At 47.6% G+C, this 27,500-nt stretch overlaps 1 protein-coding gene and 1 pseudogene across 10 annotated transcripts in view; one reads left to right on the forward strand and one right to left on the reverse strand.

The window, feature by feature from the left end:
* Window positions 1–27,500, reverse strand: part of LOC110518923 (lipoma-preferred partner homolog) — a 475,008-nt gene that overhangs the window by 40,894 nt on the left and 406,614 nt on the right. The window lies entirely within an intron of this gene.
* On the forward strand, window positions 20,191–27,166 carry LOC149985341 (uncharacterized; annotated as a pseudogene). Its single transcript, XR_016482673.1, has one exon. The product of XR_016482673.1 is annotated as an uncharacterized LOC149985341 (transcript).

A 27,500-nucleotide genomic window follows, 5' to 3' on the forward strand; every position in this document is an offset into this window, starting at 1 on the left:
CATTAACTATGTACATACCCAGGATGTAACAGAGCTATAGGTGTACCTACCGTAGGAGTCCCCTCGAAGCCTACCATTGACTATGTACAGACCCAGGATGTAACAGAGCTATAGGTGTACCTACCATAGGAGTCCTCTACCGTTGACTATGTACATACCCAGGATGTAACAGAGCTGCAGGAGTTGTAACCTGTTTTTGTTGGTTGTGTTGTCATAGTTGTGCCTAGGGGGGGGGCATATGGGGGAGGGAATGCTGTCACCTCCAGGTAGGTGTTTGTCCCCCTGTGTGCTGAGGGTGTCAGGTTCTTGTCCGGTTCTGGCATGTAGGTCACCACAGACTAGTACATGTCCCTGGGCCTGGAAATGATTGATTTCCCCCTCCAGGATGGAGAAGCTGTCTTCGTTAAAGTATGGGGATTCTAGTGGGGGGATATAGGTAGCACACAGGAGGACATTTTTCTCCCTCTCTCTCTCTCTAGTGGAATGGGATGTTACCATGCTGTCTCTATAGTGGAATAGGATGTTACCCTGCTGTCTCTATAGTGGAATAGGATGTTACCATGCTGTCTCTATAGTGGAATGGCATGTTACCATGCTGTCTCTATAGTGGAATGGCATGTTACCATGCTGTCTCTATAGTGGAATAGGATGTTACCATGCTGTCTCTATAGTGGAATAGGATGTTACCATGCTGTCTCTATAGTGGAATGGGATGTTACCATGCTGTCTTTATAGTGGAATAGGATGTTACCCTGCTGTCTCTATAGTGGAATAGGATGTTACCATGCTGTCTCTATAGTGGAATGGCATGTTACCATGCTGTCTCTATAGTGGAATAGGATGTTACCATGCTGTCTTTATAGTGGAATAGGATGTTACCCTGCTGTCTCTATAGTGGAATAGGATGTTTCCATGCTGTCTCTATAGTGGAATGGCATGTTACCATGCTGTCTCTATAGTGGAATAGGATGTTACCATGCTGTCTCTATAGTGGAATAGGATGTTACCATGCTGTCTCTATAGTGGAATAGGATGTTACCCTGCTGTCTCTATAGTGGAATAGGATGTTACTATGCTGTCTCTATAGTGGAATAGGATGTTACCCTGCTGTCTCTATAGTGGAATAGGATGTTACTATGCTGTCTCTATAGTGGAATAGGATGTTACCATGCTGTCTCTATAGTGGAATATGCTGTTACCCTGCTGTCTCTATAGTGGAATAGGATGTTACCATGCTGTCTCTATAGTGGAATGGCATGTTACCATGCTGTCTCTATAGTGGAATAGGATTTTACCCTGCTGTCTCTATAGTGGAATGGGATGTTACCATGCTGTCTCTATAGTGGAATGGGATGTTACCATGCTGTCTCTATAGTGGAATAGCATGTTACCATGCTGTCTCTATAGTGGAATAGGATGTTACCATGCTGTCTCTATAGTGGAATGGGATGTTACCATGCTGTCTATGTAGTGGAATGGGATGTTACCATGCTGTCTATGTAGTGGAATGGGATGTTACCATGCTGTCTATGTAGTGGAATGGGATGTTACCATGCTGTCTCTATAGTGGAATAGGATGTTACCATGCTGTCTATGTAGTGGAATGGGATGTTACCATGCTGTCTATGTAGTGGAATGCGATGGCACCAAACTTCGGTGTGACAAGAGTCGTAGATATTGGGAGGCCGAAGCCGACATGTCATCGGTGCGTATCGACAATAAAAAGTGTCAGGGAGGAACTGATCTCTCTCTTTGCTCTGGTCTTCTCTGGTAATAGAGAGGAAGTGACACACAGCCAGGAAGACAGGGCAGTAGCGCTAGGAGTAGCGCTGTCATGCCATGACTAGGAGTGACATTGCACAGGGTCAACTTTGGGTCAGGGGTATTTTCCTCCTCCTGCTGCTCCCTTGCTCTCTCCCCACCCACCCACCCACCCTCCCCCTCTCTCTCTCTCTCCCCACCCACCCACCCTCCCTCTCTCTCTCCCCACCCACCCTCCCACTCTCTCTCTCTCTCTCTCTCTCCCCACCCACCCACCCTCCCTCTCTCTCTCCCCACCCACCCACCCACCCTCCCCCTCTCTCTCTCTCTCCCCACCCACCCACCCTCCCTCTCTCTCTCCCCACCCACCCTCCCACTCTCTCTCTCTCTCTCTCTCTCTCTCTCTCCCCACCCACCCACCCTCCCTCTCTCTCTCCCCACCCACCCTCCCACTCTCTCTCTCTCTCTCCCCACCCTCCCACTCTCTCTCTCTCTCTCCCCACCCACCCTCCCTCTCTCTCTCTCTCTCTCCCCACCCTCCCACTCTCTCTCTCTCTCTCCCCACCCACCCTCCCACTCTCTCTCCCCACCCACCCTCCCACTCTCTCTCTCTCTCTCCCCACCCACCCTCCCACTCTCTCTCTCTCTCCCCACCCACCCTCCCTCTCTCTCTCTCTCTCTCCCCACCCCCTCTCTCTCCCTCTCTCTCTCTCCCCACCCACCCACCCTCCCTCTCTCTCTCTCTCTCCCCACCCACCCACCCTCCCTCTCTCTCTCCCCACCCACCCTCCCTCTCTCTCTCTCTCTCTCCCCACCCCCTCTCTCTCCCTCTCTCTCTCTCTCTCAACAATGATACACGCATTCTCCTAGTGATACCCCTTCCCTGCAGCTCTGTTCGTCTATCCATTCATTATCTCAGTAGATAACACCATGTGTATTTGTATTTATTAGGGATCCCCATTAGCTCGTCATCCGGGTTAGGATTCGGCCGTCATTGTAAATAAGAATTAGTGTGACATATAAAAATGAAAATATAAAAGAGAAGATTAAATAGTATATAATTTAACATTATTACACCACTACATATCTACAATACAAAATGTTTAATACCACCATACAGCAATATCACAATGAACAAGTGTATGTGTGTGTCTCCTCACAGTCCCGGTTGTTCCACATTTTAACCTGTTTTTTAGAAAATCGGATTCTACTGCTTGCATCAGTTACCTGATGTGGAATAGAGTTGTGTATAGTGTGTGTGTTAACTGTCTTTGAACCCGTGTGTGTGACTCTTCACAGTTCATCCTGTTCCATAAGGTGTATAGTGTGTGGGACTCTTCACAGTTCATCCTGTTCCATAAGGTGTATAGTGTGTGGGACTCTTCACAGTTCACGCTGTTCCATAAGGTGTATAGTGTGTGTGACTCTTCACAGTTCATCCTGTTCCATAAGGTGTATAGTGTGTGGGACTCTTCACAGTTCATCCTGTTCCATAAGGTGTATAGTGTGTGTGACTCTTCACAGTTCATCCTGTTCCATAAGGTGTATAGTGTGTGGGACTCTTCACAGTTCATCCTGTTCCATAAGGTGTATAGTGTGTGGGACTCTTCACAGTTCATCCTGTTCCATAAGGTGTATAGTGTGTGTGACTCTTCACAGTTCATCCTGTTCCATAAGGTGTATAGTGTGTGGGACTCTTCACAGTTCACGCTGTTCCATAAGGTGTATAGTGTGTGTGACTCTTCACAGTTCACGCTGTTCCATAAGGTGTATAGTGTGTGGGACTCTTCACAGTTCATCCTGTTCCATAAGGTGTATAGTGTGTGTGACTCTTCACAGTTCACCCTGTTCCATAAGGTGTATAGTGTGTGTGACTCTTCACAGTTCACGCTGTTCCATAAGGTGTATAGTGTGTGTGACTCTTCACAGTTCACGCTGTTCCATAAGGTGTATAGTGTGTGTGACTCTTCACAGTTCACGCTGTTCCATAAGGTGTATAGTGTGTGGGACTCTTCACAGTTCATCCTGTTCCATAAGGTGTATAGTGTGTGTGACTCTTCACAGTTCACCCTGTTCCATAAGGTGTATAGTGTGTGTGACTCTTCACAGTTCATCCTGTTCCATAAGGTGTATAGTGTGTGGGACTCTTCACAGTTCACGCTGTTCCATAAGGTGTATAGTGTGTGGGACTCTTCACAGTTCACCCTGTTCCATAAGGTGTATAGTGTGTGGGACTCTTCACAGTTCACCCTGTTCCATAAGGTGTATGGAAAAGCTGACCACGACTCCATTTTGTTGATCCCTGCCTACAGACAGAAACTAAAACAAGAGGCTCCCACGCTGAGGTCTGTCCAACGCTGGTCCGACCAAGCTGACTCCACACTCCAAGACTGCTTCCATCACGTGGACTGGGAGATGTTTCGTATTGCGTCAGATAACAACATTGACGAATACGCTGATTCGGTGTGCGAGTTCATTAGAACGTGCGTTGAAGATGTCGTTCCCATAGCAACGTTTAAAACATTCCCTAACCAGAAACCGTGGATTGATGGCAGCATTCGTGTGAAACTGAAAGCGCGAACCACTGCTTTTAATCAGGGCAAGGTGTCTGGTAACATGACCGAATACAAACAGTGCAGCTATTCCCTCCGCAAGGCTATCAAACAAGCTAAGCGCCAGTACAGAGACAAAGTAGAATCTCAATTCAACGGCTCAGACACAAGAGGCATGTGGCAGGGTCTACAGTCAATCACGGACTACAGGAAGAAACCCAGCCCAGTCACGGACCAGGATGTCTTGCTCCCAGGCAGACTAAATAACTTTTTTGCCCGCTTTGAGGACAATACAGTGCCACTGACACGGCCTGCAACGAAAACATGCGGTCTCTCCTTCACTGCAGCCGAGGTGAGTAAGACATTTAAACGTGTTAACCCTCGCAAGGCTGCAGGCCCAGACGGCATCCCCAGCCGCGCCCTCAGAACATGCGCAGACCAGCTGGCCGGTGTGTTTACGGACATATTCAATCAATCCCTATACCAGTCTGCTGTTCCCACATGCTTCAAGAGGGCCACCATTGTTCCTGTTCCCAAGAAAGCTAAGGTAACTGAGCTAAATGACTACCGCCCCGTAGCACTCACATCCGTCATCATGAAGTGCTTTGAGAGACTAGTCAAGGACCATATCACCTCCACCCTACCTGACACCCTAGACCCACTCCAATTTGCTTACCGCCCAAATAGGTCTACAGACGATGCAATCTCAACCACACTGCACACTGCCCTAACCCATCTGGACAAGAGGAATACCTATGTGAGAATGCTGTTCATCGACTACAGCTCGGCATTCAACACCATAGTACCCTCCAAGCTCGTCATCAAGCTCGAGACCCTGGGTCTCGACCCCGCCCTGTGCAACTGGGTACTGGACTTCCTGACGGGCCGCCCCCAGGTGGTGAGGGTAGGCAACAACATCTCCTCCCCGCTGATCCTCAACACTGGGGCCCCACAAGGTTGCGTTCTGAGCCCTCTCCTGTACTCCCTGTTCACCCACGACTGCGTGGCCACGCACGCCTCCAACTCAATCATCAAGTTTGCGGACGACACAACAGTGGTAGGCTTGATTACCAACAACGATGAGACGGCCTACAGGGAGGAGGTGAGGGCCCTCGGAGTGTGGTGTCAGGAAAACAACCTCACACTCAACGTCAACAAAACTAAGGAGATGATTGTGGACTTCAGGAAACAGCAGAGGGAACACCCCCCTATCCACATCGATGGAACAGTAGTGGAGAGGGTAGCAAGTTTTAAGTTCCTCGGCATACACATCACAGACAAACTGAATTGGTCCACTCACACAGACAGCATCGTGAAGAAGGCGCAGCAGTGCCTCTTCAACCTCAGGAGGCTGAAGAAATTCGGCTTGTCACCAAAAGCACTCACAAACTTCTACAGATGCACAATCGAGAGCATCCTGGCGGGCTGTATCACCGCCTGGTACGGCAACTGCACCGCCCTCAACCGTAAGGCTCTCCAGAGGGTAGTGAGGTCTGCACAACGCATCACCGGGGGCAAACTACCTGCCCTCCAGGACACCTACACCACCCGATGTCACAGGAAGGCCATAAAGATCATCAAGGACATCAACCACCCGAGCCACTGCCTGTTCACCCCGCTATCATCCAGAAGGCGAGGTCAGTACAGGTGCATCAAAGCTGGGACCGAGAGACTGAAAAACAGCTTCTATCTCAAGGCCATCAGACTGTTAAACAGCCACCACCAACACTGAGTGGCTGCTGCCAACACACTGCCACTGACTCAACTCCAGCCACTTTAATAATGGGAATTGATGGGAAATTATGTAAATATATCACTAGCCACTTTAAACAATGCTACCTTATATAAATGTTACTTACCCTACATTATTCATCTCATATGCATACGTATATACTGTACTCTATATCATCGACGGTATCCTTATGTAATACATGTATCACTAGCCACTTTATAATATACTATGCCACTTTGTTTACATACTCATCTCATTTGTACATACTGTACCCGATACCATCTACTGTATCTTGCCTATGCTGCTCTGTACCATCACTCATTCATATATCCTTATGTACATATTCTTTTTCCCCTTACACTGTGTACAAGACAGTAGTTTTGGAATTGTTAGTTAGATTACTTGTTATTACTGCATTGTCGGAACTAGAAGCACAAGCATTTCGCTACACTCGCATTAACATCTGCTAACCATGTGTATGTGACAAATAAAATTTGATTTGATTTGATTTAGTGTGTGTGACTCTTCACAGTTCATCCTGTTCCATAAGGTGTATAGTGTGTGGGACTCTTCACAGTTCACGCTGTTCCATAAGGTGTATAGTGTGTGGGACTCTTCACAGTTCATCCTGTTCCATAAGGTGTATAGTGTGTGGGACTCTTCACAGTTCACCCTGTTCCATAAGGTGTATAGTGTGTGGGACTCTTCACAGTTCATCCTGTTCCATAAGGTGTATAGTGTGTGGGACTCTTCACAGTTCATCCTGTTCCATAAGGTGTATAGTGTGTGTGACTCTTCACAGTTCACCCTGTTCCATAAGGTGTATAGTGTGTGTGACTCTTCACAGTTCATCCTGTTCCATAAGGTGTATAGTGTGTGTGACTCTTCACAGTTCACCCTGTTCCATAAGGTGTATAGTGTGTGTGACTCTTCACAGTTCATCCTGTTCCATAAGGTGTATAGTGTGTGGGACTCTTCACAGTTCATCCTGTTCCATAAGGTGTATAGTGTGTGTGACTCTTCACAGTTCACCCTGTTCCATAAGGTGTATAGTGTGTGTGACTCTTCACAGTTCATCCTGTTCCATAAGGTGTATAGTGTGTGTGACTCTTCACAGTTCACCCTGTTCCATAAGGTGTATAGTGTGTGGGACTCTTCACAGTTCACCCTGTTCCATAAGGTGTATAGTGTGTGTGACTCTTCACAGTTCATCCTGTTCCATAAGGTGTATAGTGTGTTACCTGGAATAGAGTTCCATGTAGTCATGTCTCTACGTAGTACTGTGGAATAGAGTTCCATGTAGTCATGGCTCTATGTAGTACTGTGGAATAGAGTTCCATGTAGTCATGTCTCTATGTAGTACTGTGGAATAGAGTTCCATGTAGTCATGGCTCTATGTAGTACTGTGAAATAGAGTTCCATGTAGTCATGGCTCTATGTGGTACTGTGGAATAGAGTTCCATGTAGTCATGGCTCTATCTAGTACTGTGGAATAGAGTTCCATGTAGTCATGGCTCTATGTAGTACTGTGGAATAGAGTTCCATGTAGTCATGGCTCTATGTAGTACTGTGTAATAGAGTTCCATGTAGTCATGGCTCTATGTAGTACTGTGGAATAGAGTTCCATGTAGTCATGGCTCTATGTAGTACTGTGGAATAGAGTTCCATGTAGTCATGGCTCTATGTAGTACTGTGGAATAGAGTTCCATGTAGTCATGGCTCTATGTAGTACTGTGGAATAGAGGTCCATGTAGTCATGTCTCTATGTAGTACTGTGGAATAGAGTTCCATGTAGTCATGGCTCTATGTAGTACTGTGGAATAGAGTTCCATGTAGTCATGGCTCTATGTAGTACTGTGGAATAGAGTTCCATGTAGTCATGGCTCTATGTAGTACTGTGGATTAGAGTTCCATGTAGTCATGGCTCTATGTAGTACTGTGGAATAGAGCTCCATGTAGTCATGGCTCTATGTAGTACTGTGGAATAGAGTTCCATGTAGTCATGGCTCTATGTAGTACTGTGGAATAGAGTTCCATGTAGTCATGGCTCTATGTAGTACTGTGGAATAGAGTTCCATGTAGCCATGGCTCTATGTAGTACTATGGAATAGAGTTCCATGTAGTCATGGCTCTATGTAGTACTGTGGAATAGAGTTCCATGTAGCCATGGCTCTATGTAGTACTATGGAATAGAGTTCCATGTAGTCATGGCTCTACGTAGTACTGTGGAATAGAGTTCCATGTAGTCATGGCTCTATGTAGTACTGTGGAATAGAGTTCCATGTAGTCATGGCTCTACGTAGTACTGTGGAATAGAGTTCCATGTAGTCATGGCTCTATGTAGTACTGTGGAATAGAGTTCCATGTAGTCATGGCTCTACGTAGTACTGTGGAATAGAGTTCCATGTAGTCATGGCTCTATGTAGTACTGTGGAATAGAGTTCCATGTAGTCATGGCTCTACGTAGTACTGTGGAATAGAGTTCCATGTAGTCATGGCTCTATGTAGTACTGTGGAATAGAGTTCCATGTAGTCATGGCTCTATGTAGTACTGTGGAATAGAGTTCCATGTAGTCATGGCTCTATGTAGTACTGTGGAATAGAGTTCCATGTAGTCATGGCTCTATGTAGTACTGTGGAATAGAGTTCCATGTAGTCATGTCTCTATGTAGTACTGTGGATTAGAGTTCCATGTAGTCATGGCTCTATGTAGTACTGTGGAATAGAGTTCCATGTAGTCATGGCTCTATGTAATACTGTGGAATAGAGTTCCATGTAGTCATGGCTCTATGTAGTACTGTGGAATAGAGTTCCATGTAGTCATGTCTCTATGTAGTACTGTGGATTAGAGTTCCATGTAGTCATGGCTCTATGTAGTACTGTGGAATAGAGTTCCATGTAGTCATGGCTCTATGTAATACTGTGGAATAGAGTTCCATGTAGTCATGGCTCTATGTAGTACTGTGGAATAGAGTTCCATGTAGTCATGGCTCTATGTAGTACTGTGGAATAGAGTTCCATGTAGTCATGGCTCTATGTAGTACTGTGGATTAGAGTTCCATGTAGTCATGGCTCTATGTAGTACTGTGGAATAGAGTTCCATGTAGTCATGGCTCTATGTAGTACTGTGGAATAGAGTTCCATGTAGTCATGGCTCTATGTAGTACTGTGGAATAGAGTTCCATGTAGTCATGGCTCTATGTAGTACTGTGCGCCTCCCATAGTCTGTTCTGGACTTGGGGACAGTGAAGAGACCTCTACTGACATGTCTTGAGGGGTATGCATGGGTGTCCGAGCTGTGTACTAGTGGATTAAACAAACAGCTTGGTGCATTCAACATGTCAACACTTCTTACAAAAACAAGTAGTAATGAAGTCAATCTCTTCTCCACTTTCAGCCAGGAAAGATTGACATGCATGTCATTAATGTTAGCTCCCTGTGTACATCCAAGGGCCAGCTGTGCTGCCCTGTTCTGAGACAACTGCAATTTTCCTAAGTCCTTCTTTGTGGCACCTGACCACACGACAGAACAGTAGTTTAGGACAAAACTAGGGCCTGTAGGACCTGCCTTGTTGATAGTGTTGTTAAGAAGGTAGAAACTAGGGTCTGTAGGACCTGCCTTGTTGATAGTGTTGTTAAGAAGGTAGAAACTAGGGTCTGTAGGACCTGCCTTGTTGATAGTGTTGTTAAGAAGGTAGAAACTAGGGTCTGTAGGACCTGCCTTGTTGATAGTGTTGTTAAGAAGGTAGAAACTAGGGTCTGTAGGACCTGCCTTGTTGATAGTGCTGTTAAGAAGGTAGAAACTAGGGCCTGTAGGACCTGCCTTGTTGATAGTGCTGTTAAGAAGGTAGAAACTAGGGTCTGTAGGACCTGCCTTGTTGATAGTGTTGTTTAAGAAGGTAGAAACTAGGGCCTGTAGGACCTGCCTTGTTGATAGTGTTGTTAAGAAGGTAGAAACTAGGGCCTGTAGGACCTGCCTTGTTGATAGTGCTGTTAAGAAGGTAGAAACTAGGGCCTGTAGGACCTGTCTTGTTGATAGTGTTGTTTAAGAAGGTAGAAACTAGGGCCTGTAGGACCTGCCTTGTTGATAGTGTTGTTAAGAAGGTAGAAACTAGGGCCTGTAGGACCTGCCTTGTTGATAGTGTTGTTTAAGAAGGTAGAAACTAGGGCCTGTAGGACCTGCCTTGTTGATAGTGTTGTTTAAGAAGGTAGAAACTAGGGCCTGTAGGACCTGCCTTGTTGATAGTGTTGTTTAAGAAGGTAGAAACTAGGGCCTGTAGGACCTGCCTTGTTGATAGTGTTGTTAAGAAGGTAGAAACTAGGGCCTGTAGGACCTGCCTTGTTGATAGTGTTGTTTAAGAAGGTAGAAACTAGGGCCTGTAGGACCTGCCTTGTTGATAGTGTTGTTTAAGAAGGTAGAAACTAGGGCCTGTAGGACCTGCCTTGTTGATAGTGTTGTTAAGAAGGTAGAAACTAGGGCCTGAAGGACCTGCCTTGTTGATAGTGTTGTTAAGAAGGTAGAAACTAGGGCCTGTAGGACCTGCCTTGTTGATAGTGTTGTTAAGAAGGTAGAAACTAGGGCCTGTAGGACCTGCCTTGTTGATAGTGTTGTTAAGAAGGTAGAAACTAGGGCCTGTAGGACCTGCCTTGTTGATAGTGTTGTTAAGAAGGTAGAAACTAGGGCCTGTAGGACCTGCCTTGTTGATAGTGTTGTTAAGAAGGTAGAAACTAGGGCCTGTAGGACCTGCCTTGTTGATAGTGTTGTTAAGAAGGTAGAAACTAGGGCCTGTAGGACCTGCCTTGTTGATAGTGTTGTTAAGAAGGTAGAAACTAGGGCCTGTAGGACCTGCCTTGTTGATAGTGTTGTTAAGAAGGTAGAAACTAGGGCCTGTATTCTTTACAGAGATTTTGCTGAGGTTTAGGGTTTAGTGAAAGATTTGTCCCATAATAAAAGGCTTTTGGTTTTGTAAATATTTAGGACTAACTTATTCCTTGCCTCCGAAACTAACTGCAGCTCTTTGTTAAGTCATTTCAGTCGCTGTAGTGTTGACTTTCTAGTAGGCTTAAATTGAAGATGTGACAATATCGTCCCCTATTATCCTCAGTAATTTTCCATCCAAGTTGTCAGACAACCGGTGTCTTGTCATTGTTGATAGACAACAATCATTTCTTCACCTCTTCCACACTGCCTTTACGGAATTCAAAATTACAACGCGGGTCTTTCATAATTTGGCCAGATGTACTTGGATGTGTATTGTCAGCGTTTGTTGTTGGCATGTGATGCCTACATTTGCTAATCTTGCCAATGAAAACGTAATTAAAGTAATTGGCAATATCAGTTGGCTTTGTGAATCTGATTCAATGAATGATGGAGCTGAGTTTGGTGCTCCAAATCTTTTTACTATCATTCTTCAGGTCATTTATCTTTGTTTCATAGTACAATTTATTTTTCTTTAGTTTAGTCACATGGTTTCATAAATGTGCTGTATGTTGGTTGTGCTGACAGACTTATTTGCCTCATCTCAACCATACAATTATTAATAATACAATTATTCAACTCCTCATCAATCCACGGAGATTTAACAGTTTTTACAGTCATTTTCTTAATGGGTGCTTATTAGTAACTGGAATAAGCAACTTCATAAATGTGTCAAGTGCATTACACACCACAGACCAGCAGCGTCTGGTTGGTCCCCATTACACACCACAGACCAGCAGCGTCTGGTTGGTCCTCATTACACACCACAGACCAGCAGCGTCTGGTTTGTCCCCATTACACACCACAGACCAGCAGCGTCTGGTTGGTCCCCATTACACACCACAGACCAGCAGCGTCTGGTTGGTCCCCATTACACACCACAGACCAGCAGCGTCTGGTTGCTCCTCATTACACACCACAGACCAGCAGCGTCTGGTTGGTCCCCATTACTCACCACAGACCAGCAGCGTCTGGTTGGTCCCCATTACTCACCACAGACCAGCAGCGCCTGGTTGGTCCCCATTACTCACCACAGACCAGCAGCGTCTGGTTGGTCCCCATTACACACCACAGACCAGCAGCGTCTGGTTGGTCCCCATTACACACCACAGACCAGCAGCGTCTGGTTTGTCCCCATTTCTCACTACAGACCAGCAGCGTCTGGTTGCTCCTCATTACACACCACAGACCAGCAGCGTCTGGTTGGTCCCCATTACACACCACAGACCAGCAGCGTCTGGTTGGTCCCCATTACACACCACAGACCAGCAGCGTCTGGTTTGTCCCCATTACACACCACAGACCAGCAGCGTCTGGTTGGTCCCCATTACACACCACAGACCAGCAGCGTCTGGTTGGTCCCCATTACACACCACAGACCAGCAGCGTCTGGTTGGTCCTCATTACACACCACAGACCAGCAGCGTCTGGTTGGTCCCCATTACACACCACAGACCAGCAGCGTCTGGTTGGTCCCCATTACACACCACAGACCAGCAGCGTCTGGTTGCTCCTCATTACACACCACAGACCAGCAGTGTCTGGTTGCTCCTCATTACACACCGCAGACCAGCAGCGTCTGGTTGCTCCTCATTACACACCGCAGACCAGCAGCGTCTGGTTGCTCCTCATTACACACCACAGACCAGCAGCGTCTGGTTGCTCCTCATTACACACCACAGACCAGCAGCGTCTGGTTGCTCCTCATTACACACCGCAGACCAGCAGCGCCTGGTTGCTCCTCATTACACACCACAGACCAGCAGCGCCTGGTTGCTCCTCATTACTCACCACAGACCATCAGCGTCTGGTTGCTCCTCATTACACACCGCAGACCAGCAGCGTCTGGTTGCTCCTCATTACACACCACAGACCAGCAGCGTCTGGTTGCTCCTCATTACACACCACAGACCAGCAGCGTCTGGTTGCTCCTCATTACACACCGCAGACCAGCAGCGTCTGGTTGCTCCTCATTACACACCGCAGACCAGCAGCGTCTGGTTGCTCCTCATTACACACCGCAGACCAGGAAATACTCTTTACATCAACAACATAGGAATCACTACAAAACTTCTTGTATTACCTCTTATACACTATAGTAGTTCCAGACTTTGGAACTTTGTTTTTCCTAGATATGACTACTATATTGTGATCACTACATCCGATGGATTTGGATACGGCTTTAAAGCACATTTCTTTAGAATTTTGATATTTGGTATTTTATTGGCATCCCAATTAGCTGTGGTCCACACAAAACATGAAACATAATGAGTTAATACAGAAAATCAAGAGACAAGAACATTAGTAAAGATGTGATCAATACATGTGGATGATTTCATTCCTGTTTCTAACAACCCTGGTAGGTTGACAGATAACCTGAACCAGGTTGCAGGCACTGGTTACAGTTTGAAGCTTTTCCTTGAGTGGGCAGCTTGATGAAAGCCAGTCAATATTTAAATCACCCAGAAAATATACCTCTCTGTTGATGTCACATACATTATCAAGCATTTCACACGTTATCCAGATACTGACTGTTAGCACTTGGTGGTCTATAGCAGCTTCCCACCAGAATGGGCTTTAGGTGAGGCAGATGAACCTGTAGCCATATTACCTCAACAGTATTTAACATTATCCAGATACTGACTGTTAGCACTTGGTGGTCTATAGCAGCTTCCCACCAGAATGGGCTTTAGGTGAGGCAGATGAACCTGTAGCCATATTAACTTCAACAGTATTTAACATTATCCAGATACTGACTGTCTATAGCAGCTTCCCACCAGAATGGGCTTTAGGTGAGGCAGATGAACCTGTAGCCATATTAACTTCAACAGTATTTAACATTATCCAGATACTGACTGTCTATAGCAGCTTCCCACCAGAATGGGCTTTAGGTGAGGCAGATGAACCTGTAGCCATATTACTTCAACAGTACACTACAGTACAGTACAGTACACTACACTACAGTACACTATACTAAACTACACTACACTACAGTACAGTACACTACAGTACAGTACACTACACTACACTACAGTACACTATACTAAACTACACTACACTACAGTACAGTACACTACAATATAGTATCTAATACAGAGTACACTACACTACAGTACAGTACACTACAATATAGTATCTAATACAGAGTACACTACACAACAGTACACTACACTACAGAACAGTACAGTATCTAATACAAAGTACACTACAGTACAGTACACTACAATATAGTATCTAATACAGAGTACACTACACTACAGTACAGTACACTACAATATAGTATCTAATACAGAGTACACTACACTACAGTACAGTACAATATAGTATCTAATACAGAGTACACTACACTACAATATAGTATCTAATACAGAGTACACTACACTACAGTACAGTACAATATAGTATCTAATACAGAGTACACTACACTACAATATAGTATCTAATACAGAGTACACTACACTACAGTACACTACAATATAGTATCTAATACAGAGTACACTACACTACAATATAGTATCTAATACAGAGTACACTACACTACACTACAGAACACTATAATATAGTATCTAATACAGAGTACACTACACTACAGAACACTATAATATAGTATCTAATACAGAGTACACTACACTACAATATAGTATCTAATACAGAGTACACTACACTACACTACAGAACACTATAATATAGTATCTAATACAGAGTACACTACACTACAGAACACTATAATATAGTATCTAATACAGAGTACACTACACTACAGAACACTATAATATAGTATCTAATACAGAGTACACTACACTACAGTTTTAATTGTGCCTTTATTTAACTAGGCAAGTCCATTAAGAACAAATTCTTATTTTCAATGACGGCCTAGGAACAGTGGGTTAACTGCCTGTTCAGGGGCAGAACGACAGATGTCAGCTCGGGGATTCGAACTTGCAACCTTCCGGTTACTAGCCCAACGCTCTAACCGCTAAAAAGACAGTAATTCACATTCAGAATGGTCTCAGGCAGTCTGCTAGAGGAGGAGGCCGTCCTATACACGCAATCACTGTCTTATAGGCTCTCTCCTTTGAGGAATTAGACCGAGTTAATCAAGTCTGAATACACAGAACTCAATAAGAGCTCTCTCTGTGAGCCAACACAGACAGACATTAATAATTGATGAAGGCGTCGGTAGAAGGAAAGAGAGAAAGAGAGAGGGAGAGAGAGGAAGAAAGGAGAGAGACTCGGTGGTGGCGTTAATAACTGCGCTTCAAACAGGGAGTAAAACAGGGGCAGGCTCACCTGCCTTCACCACTCACCGTTCCTCTCTTCCTCCCTCCTCTACCTGTTCATCGTTCCTCTCTTCCTCCCTCCTCTACCTGTTCACCGTTCCTCTCTTCCTCCTCTACTTGTTCACCATTCCTCTCTTCCTCCCGCCTCTACCTGTTCACCGTTCCTCTCTTCCTCCTCTACCTGTTCATCGTTCCTCTCTTCCTCCCTCCTCTACCTGTTCACCGTTCCTCTCTTCCTCCTCTACTTGTTCACCATTCCTCTCTTCCTCCCTCCTCTACCTGTTCACCGTTCCTCTCTTCCTCCCTCCTCTACCTGTTCACCGTTCCTCTCTTCCTCCCTCCTCTACCTGTTCACCGTTCCTCTCTTCCTCCTCTACCTGTTCACTGTTCCTCTCTTCCTCCCTCCTCTACCTGTTCACCGTTCCTCTCTTCCTCCCTCCTCTACCTGTTCACCGTTCCTCTCTTCCTCCCTCCTCTACCTGTTCACCGTTCCTCTCTTCCTCCTCTACCTGTTCACCGTTCCTCTCTTCCTCCCTCCTCTACCTGTTCACCGTTCCTCTCTTCCTCCTCTACCTGTTCACCGTTCCTCTCTTACTCCCTCCTCTACCTGTTCACCGTTCCTCTCTTCCTCCCTCCTCTACCTGTTCACCGTTCCTTTCTTCCTCCCTCCTCTACCTGTTCACCGTTCCTCTCTTCCTCCCTCCTCTACCTGTTCACCGTTCCTCTCTGCCTCCCTCCTCTACCTGTTCACCGTTCCTCTCTGCCTCCACCTGTTCTCCGTTCCTCTCTTCCTCCCTCCTCTACCTGTTCACCGTTCCTCTCTTCCTCCCTCCTCTACCTGTTCACCGTTCCTCTCTTCCTCCTCTACTTGTTCACCATTCCTCTCTTCCTCCCGCCTCTATCTGTTCACCGTTCCTCTCTTCCTCCTCTACCTGTTCATCGTTCCTCTCTTCCTCCCTCCTCTACCTGTTCACCGTTCCTCTCTTCCTCCTCTACTTGTTCACCATTCCTCTCTTCCTCCCTCCTCTACCTGTTCACCGTTCCTCTCTTCCTCCCTCCTCTACCTGTTCACCGTTCCTCTCTTCCTCCCTCCTCTACCTGTTCACCGTTCCTCTCTTCCTCCTCTACTTGTTCACCATTCCTCTCTTCCTCCCGCCTCTATCTGTTCACCGTTCCTCTCTTCCTCCTCTACCTGTTCATCGTTCCTCTCTTCCTCCCTCCTCTACCTGTTCACCGTTCCTCTCTTCCTCCTCTACTTGTTCACCATTCCTCTCTTCCTCCCTCCTCTACCTGTTCACCGTTCCTCTCTTCCTCCCTCCTCTACCTGTTCACCGTTCCTCTCTTCCTCCCTCCTCTACCTGTTCACCGTTCCTCTCTTCCTCCTCTACCTGTTCACCGTTCCTCTCTTCCTCCCTCCTCTACCTGTTCACCGTTCCTCTCTTCCTCCCTCCTCTACCTGTTCACCGTTCCTCTCTTCCTCCCTCCTCTACCTGTTCACCGTTCCTCTCTTCCTCCTCTACCTGTTCACCGTTCCTCTCTTCCTCCCTCCTCTACCTGTTCACCGTTCCTCTCTTCCTCCTCTACCTGTTCACCGTTCCTCTCTTACTCCCTCCTCTACCTGTTCACCGTTCCTCTCTTCCTCCCTCCTCTACCTGTTCACCGTTCCTTTCTTCCTCCCTCCTCTACCTGTTCACCGTTCCTCTCTTCCTCCCTCCTCTACCTGTTCACCGTTCCTCTCTGCCTCCCTCCTCTACCTGTTCACCGTTCCTCTCTGCCTCCACCTGTTCTCCGTTCCTCTCTTCCTCCCTCCTCTACCTGTTCACCGTTCCTCTCTTCCTCCCTCCTCTACCTGTTCACCGTTCCTCTCTTCCTCCCTCCTCTACCTGTTCACCGTTCCTCTCTGCCTCCACCTGTTCTCCGTTCCTCTCTGCCTCCCTCCTCTACCTGTTCCTCTCTTCCTCCCTCCTCTACCTGTTCACTGTTCCTCTCTTCCTCCCTCCTCTACCTGTTCACCGTTCCTCTCTTCCTCCCTCCTCTACCTGTTCACCGTTCCTCTCTGCCTCCACCTGTTCTCCGTTCCTCTCTTCCTCCCTCCTCTACCTGTTCACCGTTCCTCTCTGCCTCCACCTGTTCTCCGTTTCTCTCTTCCTCTCTGCCTCCACCTGTCCTCCGTTCCTCTCTGCCTCCACCTGTTCTCCGTTCCTCTCTTCCTCCCTCCTCTACCTGTTCACCGTTCCTCTCTGCCTCCACCTGTTCTCCGTTCCTCTCTTCCTCTCTGCCTCCACCTGTTCTCCGTTCCTCTCTGCCTCCACCTGTTCACCGTTCCTCTCTGCCTCCACCTGTTCTCCGTTCCTCTCTTCCTCTCTGCCTCCACCTGTTCTCCGTTCCTCTCTGCCTCCACCTGTTCTCCGTTCCTCTCTGCCTCCACCTGTTCTCCGTTCCTCTCTTCCTCCACCTGTTCTCCGTTCCTCTCTGCCTCCACCTGTTCTCTGTTCCTCCCTCCTCCACCTGTTCTCCGTTCCTCTCTTCCTCCCTCCTCCACCTGTTCTCCGTTCCTCCCTCCTCTACCTGTTCACCGTTCCTCTCTTCCTACCCTCCTCTAACTGTTCACCGTTCCTCTCTTCCTCCCTCCTCTACCTGTTCTCCGTTCCTCTCTGCCTCCACCTGTTCTCCGTTCCTCTCTGCCTCCACCTGTTCTCCGTTCCTCTCTTCCTACCCTCCTCTAACTGTTCACCGTTCCTCTCTTCCTCCCTCCTCTACCTGTTCTCCGTTCCTCTCTTCCTCCCTCCTCCACCTGTTCTCCGTTCCTCTCCTCACGAGGCAGAAGCGGGCAGCGGCGTGTGCATGGTATTTCTACCCATATGGTGCCCTATTCCCTACATTCCCTTAGGGCCCTGGTCAAAATAAGTGCACTACAGTATATAGGGAATAGGGTGCCATTTAGGATGCATACTCTGGCAGCAGCATAACAGCAGGCTGTTGTAACACTGAACATATGGGAGGAGTGTGTGTCTATGAGCTGCCATCACAGGGCAGTGTGAAAGCTGTGTTTCTGACTACCAGGATATCCATCACAGGGCAGTGTGAAAGGTGTGGGGGTGTTGTGTAGTCACCTTTAATAACAACGGGGCTGTTGTTATGGAGACTCTATGGCGACTGTCTGAGGTGACTATGTGGTGACTGTCTGTGGTGACTATGTGGTGACTGTCTGTGGTGACTATGTGGTGACTGTATGTGATGACTGTCTGTGGTGACTGTTAGTGGTGACTGTCGGTGGTGACTATGTGATGACTGTCTGTGGTGACTATGTGGTGACCGTCTGTGGTGACTATGTGGTGACTGTATGTGATGACTGTCTGTGGTGACTGTTAGTGGTGACTGTATGTGGTGACTATGTGATGACTATGTGGTGACTGTCTGTGATTACTGTATGTGGGGACTGTATGTGGTGACTGTCTGTGGTGACTATGTGGTGACTGTCTGTGGTGACTATGTGGTGACTGTGTGTGGTGACTGTCAGTGGTGACTATGTGATGACTGTCTGTGGTGACTATGTGGTGACCGTATGTGGTGACTGTCAGTGGTGACTGTCGGTGGTGACTATGTGATGACTATGTGGTGACTGTCTGTGATTACTGTATGTGGGGACTGTATGTGGTGACTGTCTGTGGTGACTATGTGGTGACTATGTGGTGACTGTCTGAGGTGACTATGTGGTGACTGTCTGTGGTGACTATGTGGTGACTGTATGTGGTGACTGTCAGTGGTGACTGTCGGTGGTGATTATGTGATGACTGTCTGTGGTGACTATGTGGTGACTGTATGTGGTGACTGTCAGTGATTACTGTATGTGGGGACTGTATGTGGTGACTGTCTGTGGTGACTATGTGGTGACTATGTGGTGACTGTCTGTGATTACTGTATGTGGGGACTGTATGTGGTGACTGTCTGTGGTGACTATGTGGTGACTGTCTGTGGTAACTATGTGGTGACTGTCTGTGGTGACTATGTGGTGACTATGTGGTGACTGTCTGAGGTGACTATGTGGTGACTGTCTGTGGTGACTATGTGGGGACTGTATGTGGTGACTATGTGGTGACTATGTGGTAACTGTCTGTGATTACTGTATGTGGGGACTGTATGTGGTGACTGTCTGTGGTGACTATGTGGTGACTGTATGTGATGACTGTCTGTGGTGACTGTTAGTGGTGACTGTCGGTGGTGACTATGTGATGACTGTCTGTGGTGACTATGTGGTGACCGTCTGTGGTGACTATGTGGTGACTGTATGTGATGACTGTCTGTGGTGACTGTTAGTGGTGACTGTATGTGGTGACTATGTGATGACTATGTGGTGACTGTCTGTGATTACTGTATGTGGGGACTGTATGTGGTGACTGTCTGTGGTGACTATGTGGTGACTGTCTGTGGTGACTATGTGGTGACTGTGTGTGGTGACTGTCAGTGGTGACTATGTGATGACTGTCTGTGGTGACTATGTGGTGACTGTATGTGGTGACTGTATGTGGTGACTGTCGGTGGTGACTATGTGATGACTATGTGGTGACTGTCTGTGATTACTGTATGTGGGGACTGTATGTGGTGACTGTCTGTGGTGACTATGTGGTGACTATGTGGTGACTGTCTGAGGTGACTATGTGGTGACTGTCTGTGGTGACTATGTGGTGACTGTATGTGGTGACTGTCAGTGGTGACTGTCGGTGGTGATTATGTGATGACTGTCTGTGGTGACTATGTGGTGACCGTCTGTGGTGACTATGTGGTGACTGTATGTGATGACTGTCTGTGGTGACTGTTAGTGGTGACTGTATGTGGTGACTATGTGATGACTATGTGGTGACTGTCAGTGATTACTGTATGTGGGGACTGTATGTGGTGACTATGTGGTGACTATGTGGTGACTATGTGGTGACTGTCTGTGATTACTGTATGTGGGGACTGTATGTGGTGACTGTCTGTGGTGACTATGTGGTGACTGTCTGTGGTAACTATGTGGTGACTGTCTGTGGTGACTATGTGGTGACTATGTGGTGACTGTCTGAGGTGACTATGTGGTGACTGTCTGTGGTGACTATGTGGGGACTGTATGTGGTGACTATGTGGTGACTATGTGGTAACTGTCTGTGATTACTGTATGTGGGGACTGTATGTGGTGACTGTCTGTGGTGACTGTGGTGACTGTTTGTGGTGACTATGTTGTGACTGTCTGTGGTGACACAGTGGTGACTGTCTGTGGTGACTATGTGTGACTGTATGTGGAAACTATGTGTGACTGTCTGTAGTGACTATGTGGTGACTGTCAATGATAGTCCAGGCATAAGGGAAGGCTGAGGAATTCCAACTCTGCTAAGTGGGTGAAGAGGAGAGAGTTACACTACCCAGGAGTAGGTCTAGTCTGGAGTAGTCAGGGAGTAGGTCTAATCTGGAGTAGCCTGGAATAGGTATAGTCTGGAGTAGTCTGGAATAGGTCTAGTCTGGAATAGGTCTAATCTGGAGTAGTCTGGAATAGGTCTAGTCTGGAGTAGGTCTAATCTGGAGTAGTCTGGAATAGGTCTAGTCTGGAGTAGTCTGGAGTAGGTCTAGTCTGGAATAGGTCTAGTCTGGAGTGGGTCTAGTCTGGAATAGGTCTAGTCTGGAGTAGGTCTAGTCTGGAGTAGGTCTAGTCTGGAGTAGGTCTAGTCTGGAATAGGTCTAGTCTGGAGTAGGTCTAGTCTGGAGTAGTCTGGAATAGGTCTAATCTGGAGTAGTCTGGAATAGGTCTAGTCTGGAATAGGTCTAGTCTGGAGTAGGTCTAGTCTGGAGTAGGTCTAGTCTGGAGTGGGTCTAGTCTGGAGTAGTCTGGAATAGGTCTAGTCTGGAGTAGGTCTAATCTGGAGTAGTCTGGAGTGGGTCTAGTCTGGAGTAGGTCTAGTCTGGAGTAGGTCTAGTCTGGAGTAGGTCTAGTCTGGAATAGGTCTAGTCTGGAGTAGGTCTAGTCTGGAGTAGTCTGGAATAGGTCTAGTCTGGAGTACGTCTAGTCTGGAGTAGGTCTAGTCTGGAGTAGGTCTAGTCTGGAGTAGGTCTAGTCTGGAGTAGGTCTAGTCTGGAATAGGTCTAGTCTGGAGTAGGTCTAGTCTGGAGTAGTCTGGAATAGGTCTAGTCTGGAGTAGGTCTAGTCTGGAGTAGGTCTAGTCTGGAGTAGGTCTAGTCTGGAATAGGTCTAGTCTGGAGTAGGTCTAGTCTGGAGTAGGTCTAGTCTGGAGTGGGTCTAGTCTGGAATAGGTCTAGTCTGGAGTAGGTCTAGTCTGGAGTAGGTCTAATCTGGAGTAGTCTGGAATAGGTCTAGTCTGGAGTAGTCTGGAGTAGGTCTAGTCTGGAGTAGGTCTAATCTGGAGTAGGTCTAGTCTGGAGTAGGTCTAGTCTGGAGTAGGTCTAGTCTGGAGTAGGTCTAGTCTGGAGTAGGTCTAATCTGGAGTAGTCTGGAGTAGGTCTAGTCTGGAGTGGGTCTAGTCTGGAGTGGGTCTAGACTGGAGTAGGTCTAGTCTGGAGTAGTCTGGAATAGGTCTAGTCTGGAGTAGTCTGGAATAGGTCTAGTCTGGAGTGGGTCTAGTCTGGAATAGTCTGGAGTGCGTCTAGTCTGGAGTGGGTCTAGTCTGGAGTGGGTCTAGTCTGGGGTAGGTCTAGTCTGGAGTGGGTCTAGTCTGGAGTGGGTCTAGACTGGAGTAGGTCTAGTCTGGAGTGGGTCTAGTCTGGAGTAGGTCTAGTCTGGAATAGTCTGGAGTGGGTCTAGTCTGGAGTGGGTCTAGTCTGGAATAGTCTGGAGTGGGTCTAGTCTGGAGTAGGTCTAGTCTGTAGTGGGTCTAGTCTGGAGTGGGTCTAGTCTGGAATAGTCTGGATTGGGTCTAGTCTGGAGTAGGTCTAGTCTGTAGTGGGTCTAGTCTGGAGTGGGTCTAGTCTGGAGTGGGTCTAGTCTGGAGTGGGTCTAGTCTGGAGTAGTCTGGAGTAGGTCTAGTCTGGAGTGGGTCTAGTCTGGAGTAGGTCTAGTCTGGAGTGGGTCTAGTCTGGAGTGGGTCTAGTCTGGAGTGTGTCTAGTCTGGAGTAGGTCTAGCCTGGAGTAGTCTGGAGTAGGTCTAGTCTGGAGTGGGTCTAGTCTGGAGTTGGTCTAGTCTGGAGTGGGTCTAGCCTGGAGTGGGTCTAGTCTGGAGTAGTCTGGAGTAGGTCTAGTCTGGAGTGGGTCTAGTCTGGAGTAGGTCTAGTCTGGAGTAGGTCTAGTCTGGAGTGGGTCTAGTCTGGAGTGGGTCTAGTCTGGAGTAGGTCTAGTCTGGAGTAGTCTGGAGTAGGTCTAGTCTGGAGTGGGTCTAGTCTGGAGTGGGTCTAGTCTGGAGTGGGTCTAGTCTGGAGTAGTCTGGAGTAGGTCTAGTCTGGAGTGGGTCTAGTCTGGAGTGGGTCTAGTCTGGAGTAGGTCTAGTCTGGAGTGGGTCTAGTCTGGAGTGGGTCTAGTCTGGAGTAGGTCTAGTCTGGAGTGGGTCTAGTCTGGAGTAGGTCTAGTCTGGAGTGGGTCTAGTCTGGAGTGGGTCTAGTCTGGAGTAGTCTGGAGTGGGTCTAGTCTGGAGTGGGTCTAGTCTGGAGTGGGTCTAGTCTGGAGTAGTCTGGAGTGGGTCTAGTCTGGAGTAGGTCTAGTCTGGAGTAGTCTGGAGTGGGTCTAGTCTGGAGTAGTCTGGAGTGGGTCTAGTCTGGAGTAGTCTGGAGTGGGTCTAGTCTGGAGTGGGTCTAGTCTGGAGTAGTCTGGAGTGGGTCTAGTCTGGAGTGGGTCTAGTCTGGAGTGGGTCTAGTCTGGAGTAGTCTGGAGTAGGTCTAGTCTGGAGTGGGTCTAGTCTGGAGTGGGTCTAGTCTGGAGTAGTCTGGAGTGGGTCTAGTCTGGAGTAGGTCTAGTCTGGAGTAGTCTGGAGTGGGTCTAGTCTGGAGTAGTCTGGAGTGGGTCTAGTCTGGAGTGGGTCTAGTCTGGAGTAGTCTGGAGTGGGTCTAGTCTGGAGTGGGTCTAGTCTGGAGTGGGTCTAGTCTGGAGTGGGTCTAGTCTGGAGTAGGTCTAGTCTGGAGTAGGTCTAGTCTGGAGTGGGTCTAGTCTGGAGTAGGTCTAGTCTGGAGTGGGTCTAGTCTGGAATAGTCTGGAGTGGGTCTAGTCTGGAGTAGGTCTAGTCTGGAGTGGGTCTAGTCTGGAGTGGGTCTAGTCTGTAATAGTCTGGAGTGGGTCTAGTCTGGAGTAGGTCTAGTCTGGAGTAGGTCTAGTCTGGAGTAGTCTGGAGTAGAGAGCGACTAGTTATCCTGGCAAGGTGTAGGAGAGAACTACCGTTGAGAAGGGGAGAGCATGGAGGGGGGGGCTACATGGGAGAGAGCGACTAGTTATCCTGCATGGTAGAGCTGGCATGTTATTATGGGTAAACTGGGCAAAGCACTGTAAAGGACATCCATCACCAAGGGGTACCACTGGCACTACAGTTGGCACCATGCCCAGACCAGCCCTGCCCTCTGCCTCTCTCTGTCTGTGTGCCACCCACAGAAACTTCCCACAGTAGCTTGAAAATACCAGGGCCCCCGCTGATAAAGAAACTGAGGTTAGACAAACTCTAGCAGGCACACCTCCTCTGGCTCTCTCTCTAATGCATCTCCCTGGCTCTCTCTCCACCTGTCTCTCTTGCTCTCTCTCCACATGTCTCTCTCGCTACTTGACTCTCTCTACCTGGCTATCTTTCTACCTGCCTCTCCCTCCTTACCTGGCTCCCTCGCTCTACCTGACTCCCTCTACCTGTTTCTCTCTACCTGTTTCTCTCTACCTGGCCCCCTCTACCTGTTTCTCTCTACCTGTTTCTCTCTACCTGTTTCTCTCTACCTGGCTCTCTCTACCTGTTTCTCTCTACCTGGCTTTTCTACCTGGCTCTTCTGGCTCCCTACCTACCTGTTTCTCTCTACCTGGCTCTCTCTACCTGTTTCTCTCTACCTGTTTCTCTCTACCTGGCTCTCTCTACCTGTTTCTCTCTACCTGGCTCCCTCTCTACCTGTTTCTCTCTACCTGTTTCTCTCTACCTGGCTCTCTCTACCTGTTTCTCTCTACCTGTTTCTCTCTACCTGGCTCTTCTGGCTCCCAGCTACCTGTTTCTCTCTACCTGTTTCTCTCTTACCTGGCTCCCTCTCTACCTGTTTCTCTCTACCTGTTTCTCTCTACCTGCCTCTCTCCCTACCTGTTTCTCTCTACCTGCCTCTCTCCCTACCTGCCTCTCTCCCTACCTGTTTCTCTCTACCTGTTTCCCTCTACCTGGCTCTCCCTACCTGGCTCCCTCTCTACCTGGCCCCCTTTCTACCTGGCTCCCTCTACCTGGCTCTCCTGGCTCTCCTGGCTGCCTCCCTGTCTTGTGTGCCTCCCTGGGAAGCTTGCCTCTGTATCCTGGAGCCCAGACCCAGCCTTTTAGATGACCGTGCTCCTTATTGTCTCCTACCTCTGGCTGCTGTGGCCGTCCTGTGCCACCCCTGAGACTAGACACTCTATCAGGCTACACTCACAAGCTTTCTACCTCACAGACACACACTGTAAACAAACCGTCTGTCACATAGGGACACCCTCTTCAGAATGGCAACATTGTAAAGATATATAAGCTATATTTAGGTCATTTCTCAAGTATTTCTTGGGGATTTCAAGTACCATCATCTAATTGCAACATTATTCAGATCACTGACCATTTCAAAGTATTCTTAATGTGTCTCCCAACAGCCCTTTCCAGGTTTGGGAATGCCAGGTTTAGGAATGCCAGGTTTAGGAATGCCAGGTTTGGGAATGCCAGGTTTAGGAATGCCAGGTTTAGGAATGTCAGGTTTGGGAATGCCAGGTTTAGGAATGCCAGGTTTAGGAATGCCAGGTTTAGGAATGCCAGGTTAGGGAATGCCAGGTTTAGGAATGCCAGGTTTGGGAATGCCAGGTTTAGGAATGCCAGGTTTAGGAATGCCAGGTTTAGGAATGCCAGGTTTGGGAATGCCAGGTTTGGGAATGCCAGGTTTGGGAATGCCAGGTTTAGGAATGCCAGGTTTAGGAATGCCAGGTTTAGGAATGCCAGGTTTGGGAATGCCAGGTTTAGGAATGCCAGGTTTAGGAATGCCAGGTTTAGGAATGCCAGGTTTGGGAATGCCAGGTTTGGGAATGCCAGGTTTGGGAATGCCAAGTTTAGGAATGCCAGGTTTGGGAATGCCAGGTTTGGGAATGCCAGGTTTGGGAAGGCAGGGTTTGGGAAGGCCAGGTTCGGCACTTGGCTGGAGTGCTGCAGCAAGGGAATGTCAGATCTGGGCATGTAATGAGGATTTATATCCACAGTTTGCTCTGAACTGGCTCTCAGACTCAGCGCTGCATATCAACATTAACAACATGACAAACAGCACAGTGTGAAGTCACTGGAGAGAGAGAGAGATAGCTGAAGTCACTGGAGAGAGAGAGATAGGTGAAGTCACTAGAGAGAGAGAGAGAGAGAGATAAGTGAAGTCACTGGAGAGAGATAAGTGAAGTCACGAGAGAGAGAGATAGGTGAAGTCACTGGAGAGAGAGATAGGTGAAGTCACTGGAGAGAGAGAGATCGGTGAAGTCACTGGAGAGAGAGAGATCGGTGAAGTCACTAGAGAGAGAGAGATAGGTGAAGTCACTGGAGAGAGAGAGATAGGTGAAGTCACTGGAGAGAGAGAGATAGGTGAAGTCACGAGAGAGAGAGAGATAGGTGAAGTCATGAGAGAGAGTGAGAGATAGGTGAAGTCACTAGAGAGAGAGAGATAGGTGAAGTCACTGGAGAGAGAGAGATAGGTGAAGTCACTAGAGAGAGAGAGATAGGTGAAGTCACTGGAGAGAGAGAGATAGGTGAAGTCACTGGAGAGAGAGAGATAGGTGAAGTCATGAGAAAGAGAGAGAGATAGGTGAAGTCACAAGAGAGAGAGAGAGAGATGTGAAGTCACTAGAGAGAGAGACATAGGTGAAGTCACTAGAGAGAAAGAGATAGGTGAAGTCATGAGAGAGAGAGAGAGATAGGTGAAGTCACGAGAGCGAGAGAGAGAGATAGGTGAAGTCACTGGAGAGAGAGAGATAGGTGAAGTCACTAGAGAGAGAGCGAGATAGGTGAAGTCACTGGAGAGAGAGAGATAGGTGAAGTCACTAGAGAGAGAGATAGGTGAAGTCACTGGAGAGAGAGATATGTGAAGTCACTAGAGAGAGAGAGATATGTGAAGTCACGAGAGAGAGATGTGAAGTCACGAGAGAGAGATACACAAAGTCACTGGAGAGAGATAGGTGAAGTCACTAGAGAGAGAGAGATATGTGAAGTCACGAGAGAGAGATGTGAAGTCACGAGAGAGAGATACACGAAGTCACTAGAGAGAGATATGTGAAGTCACGAGAGAGAGAGATAGGTGAAGTCACGAGAGAGAGAGAGATATGTGAAGTCACTAGAGAAAGAGGTAGGTGAAGTCACTAGAGAGAAAGGCAGAGAGAGAGGCAGAGAGAGAGAGAGAGAGGCAGAGAGAGGGAGAGAGATCTACCTCACTTGCTTTGGCAATGTTAAGATATGTTTCCCATGCCAATCAAGCCCCTTGAATTGAATTGAATTGAGAGAGAGGCAGAGAGAGAGAACGAGAGAGAGAAAAATCTGTGACTAAGTCCTCCAGTCTTATCCCAACACTTTACAATGTTTATCTCTTAAAGAAGAGACAGACAGAGAAATAGAGGAAGGCGGTTCAGCTCATCAGTCGTCCTGTCAATCATTTGTCTTCTTCAAGTGACTGACAGGCGTTCATCGCCCAGAGAGCTCAGCACCAAGATCCTAAATCTACTGTTTCTGCACTACCCTGCAACACCTCATCATTTACCTGATACAAAATGGTTATTTCTCTCAAATGTTGTGAACAAATTTGTTTACATCCCAGTTGGTGAGCATTTCTCCTTTGCCAAGATAATCCATCCACCTGACAGGTGTGGCATATCAAGAAGTTGATTAAACAGCATGATCATTACACAGGTGCACCTTGTGCTGTGGATAGTAAAAAGGCCACTCTAAAATGTGTAGTTTTGTCACACAACACAATGCCGCAGATGTCTCAAGTTTTGAGGGAGCGTGCAATTAGCATGCTGACCGCAGGAATGTCCACCAGAGCTGTTGTCAGATAATTGAATGTTA

The sequence above is a fragment of the Oncorhynchus mykiss genome, chromosome 1, assembly GCF_057628025.1.
Source record: "Oncorhynchus mykiss isolate SJ-2025 chromosome 1, ASM5762802v1, whole genome shotgun sequence".
NCBI lineage: Eukaryota > Metazoa > Chordata > Actinopteri > Salmoniformes > Salmonidae > Oncorhynchus > Oncorhynchus mykiss.